This window comes from Hibiscus syriacus, unplaced genomic scaffold (genome assembly GCF_006381635.1).
Source record: "Hibiscus syriacus cultivar Baekdansim isolate YM2019G1 unplaced genomic scaffold, ASM638163v2 tig00110299_pilon, whole genome shotgun sequence".
Taxonomy (NCBI): Eukaryota; Viridiplantae; Streptophyta; class Magnoliopsida; order Malvales; family Malvaceae; genus Hibiscus; species Hibiscus syriacus.
The window spans coordinates 2,267,969-2,276,069 of NW_024062668.1; the positions used below are offsets into that span (position 1 = coordinate 2,267,969).

The following is an 8,101-nucleotide window of genomic DNA, read 5'->3' on the forward strand; positions in this document are numbered from 1 at the left end:
CAAGTGATGATGAAACAAAAAGTTTGGTTATTATTGCAAGACAATTGAAGAAGGATAAAGAATTTAATCAATTTATGAGTTTGAGTAATAAGAATTGATGTTATTGTCTACATGATAAGCGATAGTAGAGGGATGTATCAAAGAGAAGGGTAGTTGAAGAATTAAAGGAAGAAAAGACAAGTTTTTGACGGTGACAGAAAAGATTAAATTGAGAAGGTAACATGAGAATATGAATAGGATATCTGTAGACAATATCTTCATCTATTAGTGCAATGAAAATTCGAGGACAGATTTTCTTAAAAGGGGGGGAGATTTGTAATATCCCAAAATAAGGGCTAATGACTAAAATGGAAGTTTTAAAAATTTGAAGTATAATTTAGAAAGATTAAAAAGTTCAAGGACTTAATTGAAAAATTAAGTGAGTGGGATTAATTAGTAAAGATGGAAATAAATAAGGGTAAAAGGGCCATTTGACAAGAAAATTTTTATCTTTCTTTTTGTAGGCTATAAAATGTGGGGATTAAGAGGAAAATGAGAGATTTCTCCAAATTCTTCATTCTTCTTCCTTCGTACGTGAAGACTAAAGCAAAGGTAAGATTTCTTGTTGGTTGATCTTTAGCTAAATTTAAGATTGAGTTATGATCATTAGATGATAATTAAGCTTAAGGAAAGCTTAAGTTATCTTAAAACCAAAGGATGAAGGAGTTATGAGAAATTAAAGATTTGGAGTTTTTGAATGAAAACTTAGAATAGAGTTGATAAGTAGAATTGGAATCCAAATTTGACATGTCATCAACTTAATTAAGAGATATGAAGTAATATAATTGAATTTGGAACATGTTAAAAATTAAGTTTAATTCTTGAATTTCATATGGATGATAGGATTTTGAGGTTTAAGAGGTGGTAAATGAGTATTAATGAGTTTAAGCATGTGTATGTAAGTTAGGAATATGTAAGGGGATGAAATATGAAACAATTGCACTAAATTGAGTGAATTTTTGGGTGAAAAAGTCTGTTCAGGAAAAGTGTACCGGTACTCTATGAACAGGTACCAATACACTAAGACCAATTTTAAAGAGCATCTTCATGGTGTATCGATACATTAAGGAGTGTATTGATACCCCCTTGAAACGAAAAGTTTCGAATGAAATTTGTGTATCGATACATAGGCAGTGTACCGATACACTAGTGAAGGTATATACCTATACCATATAGTGTGTACCGATACACTTATAAAGGAAAATGGAAATAAATATTTCTTTTAGTTTAAGAAATGAAATATAAGAGTACGTCAAGTGGAATGCTAATATGTATATTATACGTGTGATTGTGTAGATATCAATAGAGAGCAATGTCCGGACAAGGTGTCAAGTAATAACCATAAAAAAGAGATAAGGATTTGGTATTGACTAGTGAGGCTAGGTGAGTGCATCTTATTTTAATATAGGATTATATGGAAATTGGACTTGCGATAAGTCTATTTCCTATAATTATAGTGCATTAAGTCATGAATATAAGTATGTGAATTTCATGATTTGTGTGTATGCATGATTATATGTATTGATATGTTCTTGTATGTGATATATGATTTATGTAAAAATACTATTATGTGATACATGAAAATGTAATATAAACTGCGTATAAGTGATGAGTCGTGTAAGTATATGTCCATGAACAGAAATAAAAGAACAAAATATAAACCATATGATAATGAAATATTAGACTATGTGAATACATGTCTATAAGATAAATTATGTAATAATACGAGAATATGATAAAAGTGAATTTATGAGAAGCGATATGAACTAGGTAAGCATGTATAAAGGCTATAAGAATAATAGGAACATGAATTGGGTAAGTACATACTTATGTGATATTTAAATGAATTAGTAGAATAGAATTATACGATTTAATAAGAATTGAGATAAGCTAAATAACATTGACCTATAGGATAAAATGAGAATAGTATATTAATTAGGAAACTTGAACATAAGTGATGATACGAACATATAAGATAAGCTATAAGGGGAAGATTTATGTACTTGAATAAAATTATGACACATGGGTTATATTATAAAGATCTATGGAGCCATATGAGAAGGTTATAGGGACTATATGAAATTGAAATAAATAAATAGATTAAATTAGTATATAAATGAAATAATAAAAGTGATATATGTTTATAATTATGACATAGGTTACATGATTTAGGTGAATACAAGAGAATGGAGCATAAGCTATATGATATCATATAAGTTATTATATACATATATGATATATTTATTAAGTAATGTGAAATGACTTGAAAAGTTTATTTAAGTTATGCAAAAGTGATCTATGTGACTATATATATATGTGATACAAGCTATATGATATGTTATCTATATGACAATGAGCTACGAGGCTACACGAGAATGTTACATGATATGATATATGTGAAAAGAAGATATGAGATTACAAGTACAAGGATATGAGTATGTGATAATTTGTGTGATTATATGAATATGTAAATATGTGATAAATATAATGATAATGCCCATGTTATGTAAAATGAGAGCTAGGGGTATAGTTGGCATGCCAAGAGTCGAGGGCTAATAAGAGATAACCCTAAATATATAGCGTGTGAGTGTTTCACACGTAGGTTCCAAAAATTGATAAGAGAAGCTAAGAGGAGCAAGACAGAACAATATCTCCTTTACGAAGTTCAGATCATAAAAGAATTTTAATAATGTGTACCTTGTTATATTTAGTTGGCATGTACTAAGAGAATTGAGTTGAATATGCTATGATATGTTTTGTAAAACCAAATGATTTTTAATTAATTTAAAGTAGTCATTTTCTTGAGTTATGAACTTACACTTTAGCTATTTATAAAGAAAATCGTTTGAAAAGTTAAATGTGACACCTCGGACTCGTATTCGGGTCGGATACGGGCTGAGGGTGTTACAATATGCCAACTACAATCTATATAACAAAATACCTATACTCCACTACAATTTTGATCTGATATATGGAAAGGAGAATCTGACATGTATTGCTCCTCTTCTCTTCTCACTTTCGGGAATCTACGTGGGAAACACTCACAAGCTAAGTCTATGACTTAATGAGGCATATAAAATATATAAGGTAGCTATAACTCCTAACACTGAATGCATGATTTATACCATCATATCATACATCCTCATTTACGCTTTCATGTAATCATATATATATATATATATATATGCATATATTATCATGTCATATAGAATTGTCTATTATTCCATATTCATATAATCATTTATATTTACTCCACTAAGCTTATATCACATTCTCTTGTTATCCTTTAAACCATTTCTTTTATATAACTATTACTCATATAATTACTATTGCAGAGTCACATATCTTATCTCTTATTTCCATATACTCCTATTTACCATATAACTGATAGATTATTGTTACATATTCTATATCATATTCTAGTATATTAATTCCTTATATTTTATTAGTTCATTTTCCACATAATTTGCCACATAAACATATTATATAACTTATTAACTTAATTCCTATGATATTCTCATATGACTTCATTTCCTAGCTATTGGTACTGTGTTTTATATCCCCTAAGAATTTAACAAGTTTTAGATCACCATTTCATTGAAATATATAGAATTTCCTATACAACTTATTTCTGTACATATTTCCTATTTGATGTACTATTTATTTATCTCAATTATTTTATCTCAATTCTCATTTCCTAATATAATTCTATTATACTAGTTTACCTACAAATTATATTCTCACCATATAATCAAAATTATTCTATTCATATAATCTTATAGTTCACCACTTTATTACTTATACATATACTTATGGAGTTCACATCATTTCTCATGTAATTACTTGTAACATATCATATAAGTTCATTTTATTCTATTATATTCAAATATATCATACATATTTCACATAGAAACTATAACATATACAACACATGCAACCAACATACTCCTATCCAAATGCGCAACCACATATAACAATCACCTCAACTTCGTTATATTATATTTTTATTAGCCCATGTACATCTGTGAGAACTTAATGTATGCGAGTACTTTGAGATTGTGCACATATGCTGTTACCACAGCTCGTATAAGGGTACACTTAGTGGCATGTGAAATATGTCCCAAAGGACCTATGAATATGTCCCGAAGGACCTGTGTCTATATCTCGTAGGATCTATGAAACCCTCGACTCTTGGCATGCCAACTATACCTATAGCTCTCATATCACATAACATGGGTATTCTCTTTCATATCATTTCCCATATTCATATAGACATATGGTTCACTTTCACATATCACATATATTTTTCTTATTTCTATCTCATAGTTCTTTCACATAGCTCATTATCACTTTTTCATATCATATATCTTATAATAGATTCTTATATCATCACTTGTTTCCTTTGTACCCATTCACAATCACACTAACATGTACTTACATATATCATTTAACATATGCAATAATCAATAACACACATGTAACATGTCAAACATATGCTCATATCAATGAATTCATGCATTCTACTATAGAAAATAGACTTGTCACAAGTCTTTTTCTTTCCATTACACATCATATAACTAGTATGCATTTACCTGGCCTCACTAGTCAATGTCGCTTTCTTATCTTATCTCGATGCCTATTTCTTGTCGACTTGCCTGGACGTTGCTCTCGATCGATATCTACACAATCATGTATACATATCAACATTCTAAACTATAATTTAATCTTTAATTTCTTAAGATAGAAGAAAAAATTAATCCAATTTTTTTCTTGCAAGGGTATCGGTACCTCCCCTAGGTATCGATACCCATATTGAATTATGTAATCCTCGTTCAAAGATGATATTGATACCTTCCTTAAGGTATCAATACCCTGGGTATTGATACAGTTCTTCATGTATCGGTACCCTTTGAATGTCTTCCTAAATTTACTCTTGAGGTATCAGTACCTGATGAATGGGTACTGATACCCCTTACCCATAAATCACTTTCTATGCCCAAAAATCACTTCATTTCAGCTCAAATGCTTCGTATTTCATCCCCTTTTATATTCTTAACTTACATACACATGCTTAAACTCATTAATACTCACTTATCACATCTCTAACCTCAAAAATCCTATTCTCTACATGGAATTCAAGAATCATACCAATTTTTCCACTTGTTCTAAATTCAATTCTAACACTTCAAACTCCTTAATTCCACTAATGACAAGTCAAATTTGGTCTTGGAATCTAATTACTATCTTTCTATCAAGAGTTCATTTAAGAACCCTTCATCTTAAATCCTTTATATTCTCTTCATTTTATAGTTTTAAAGCAAATTAAGCTTTCCTTAAGCTTAATTTTCACCTAATGATCAAAACCAAAATTGAATTTCAACTAATTGTTAATTAATAATAAAACTCACCTTTATTTTGGGCCTTCACGTATGAAGAAGAGAGGAGAAGAAGAGAACTCTGAAAGCTATTTTTACCTTCCATCCATTTCCACGTGGCTCACTCCTTTAAAAAGGGAAAATAAAAATCTTTCCTTGCCAAATGACCATTTTACCCTTTACTTCATTTAATAATTTCCAACAATCCTTCACAAAATATTTCCAAATAAGTCCCAGAACTTTTCAATCTTCTTAATTCATGCTTCAAAGTTTCCACAAATTCTATTTTGGTCACTAACCTGGTTTTTGGGATGTTACAGTTTCTCTTTATATTGCTTGTAGACAAGAAGACAAACTTCGTACTGTCAAGGGTATGCATGCCATTAACTCCAAAATAAACATCTTTATTAGTGATTAATTATCACAATCATTGTTTAGAATCCCCTAATATCCTAAACCAGAGATATGCTCCGTCGCCACCGGAGCCACGAAGAAGGAAATTGGCCGTGTGAAAGAGTATATCGTGAAGCAATTGGAGGTGGAGATAGGCCAGTCCATGGAAATGGGCACAATACATGCCGGTGAATTTCTCGTATTTTTTCTCTACGTCGTTTATAAGTTTTGTAGATATATAATGGGTGGATCGGATTTATTGATTCGGGAGTGAATTATCAGAGACGTTTCTGCTCGCATCTTGGAATGAGTAATCAAACAGTCAAGGCTGCTCAAAAAGTTGTGCATAAATCTCAAGAGCTGGATATTATAACATATATTTGAAATCATATGAACTAGATTCAAACATAAGACATCCAAAAGATCTAATCTGAATCCTATCCATTATAACCTTATACAAATTTGGGTAACAGGAGAATCCCCATATCGATTGCAGCAGCTGTTATTTACATGATAACCCAGATCTCGGATGATAAGAAGCTTCTCAAAGATTAGAACAATTTGCAAACATATATATGCATGCATGTATGTATGCATGTATGTATGCATGATTCCTTTATTTAAGCTGTAGATATATCATTAGCAACAGAAGTGGCAGAAGGGACAATAAGAAATTCCTACAAAGACCTTCATCCCCATGCTTCTAAGCTGGTTCCAACCTGGTTTGTCAGACCAGAAGACATCAAGAATCTTTGCAGTCCTTAAAATCAAAATAATTTTAATTGCTTTTGTTGTTCCGGTTTTACCTCTAACTTGTATCGGCGAGTCGTTTGTTCGCGATATAATGTTGTTCGAATTTAGATTGTGTGATAGACATAGATATGTTCAGTTTTCTTAAGATAACAATTGTCGAATGAGGGTAGTGTAAGGAAAATGAAGAGTAGCTGAAACGAAGAAGTAGCATTTTTTACAAGGTATAGCCAGCGTTGGAATTAAAGTTGTTTATCATTTTTATCAATAATTTTTCATTTTCATCTATTTTAGCAATAGATTCTAGTTTAGTGTCAATGTAAACATCATATCGTTGAATTGTTAATTTTATGATTACGTGGTCATTTTTCTACATAATTTTAGTTTATATACCAATGTCACTAAACTCAAGTTTACATATTGATATGATGATTGTGGGTCAAATAGTTGTTATACATCAATCATCATTTGTGATTAGTTGTCGCTTATGAAAAACTTATTACTAAAATATTTGCATTTCACTCATCTTTCTTCTTATCAATTGATTTTCTATGAAACACACTCAAATATAATGAAAATTCGTTTAAATGTTCTAATGCTTTGATTTCCTCTAATGGTAATACGATGAAACTAGTTTTGAGTTATGTTATTCGCCTTCTCAAAAAAAGAATTTGACATTTGAACTTTCAAATAAACATCTCGAATACAGAAAAAATAATCAAACCAAACTAGAATTTTGAAGGATTATTCTCTTTGGCAAGTTTATAGTTGGGCTTGGTGTCGTAACCGTCTTTCGGGTGGGCCCGAAATTGGGCTTCGACTTAAATAAAATATGCAAGAGTCGCCACCAATCAGTTATATATATTTTTAAAAAACTAATTAGGTTGATCGGACACCTCAATTGACCCTCTTACCTGATCTGCATTTTACCATAAATATGTTAGGTTCGGGAGTCGGTTACAGTCAATGAAGGATTAGCACCCTCGTACTGTCCTTTCGGTACTAATTTAATTTCTCAGTTGTCTTAATTGCGAAAATTGAAAGTTAAATTGGAATTTAAAAAGTTTTTATTCGAACTACTTACCTTTGATCGATTAGAAGTACCCTTAAAAATAAAAAAAAAATATTAGATCGTGAAATAAAATATATAAATAATTCAAAAAAAGAAAAAAAGTTTTTACAAAATATAAAAACAAAAGGACTAAATTGAAACAAATTAAAGTTGAGGGACCTAATTAATACTAAAGATATGCTGTAAAGAAAAATAAGAGTTAGAGGGGTTAAATTGCAAAAAACATAAATTAAAAATAGTGATTAAATCGAATTAATTGAAAATTCAAAGGCAAAATTAATATAGGTGACCAAAATAAATTACACATCAAAATGATAGGGATTGCGGAAATAATTTAACTTTTTCATAATTACACAATGGGACCCCTATAAATAACACCCAAAACACAAAAAATATCATTCTACCCATTTCACGGAAAAAAAATTCTCACAACAAAAAAACTCTCAAACACTCTCCTCCAAAATCCCAACCG

General features: G+C 30.3%; 1 long non-coding RNA gene across 1 annotated transcript; it reads left to right on the top strand.

Annotated features, from left to right (window-relative positions):
* Positions 1-5,773: 5,773 nt before the first annotated feature.
* Positions 5,774-6,164, top strand: LOC120116478. The gene is made up of 3 exons (XR_005515554.1): positions 5,774-5,785; positions 5,876-6,006; positions 6,090-6,164. It is a non-coding gene; the product is annotated as an uncharacterized LOC120116478 (long non-coding RNA).
* The last annotated feature ends 1,937 nt before the right edge of the window (positions 6,165-8,101 follow it).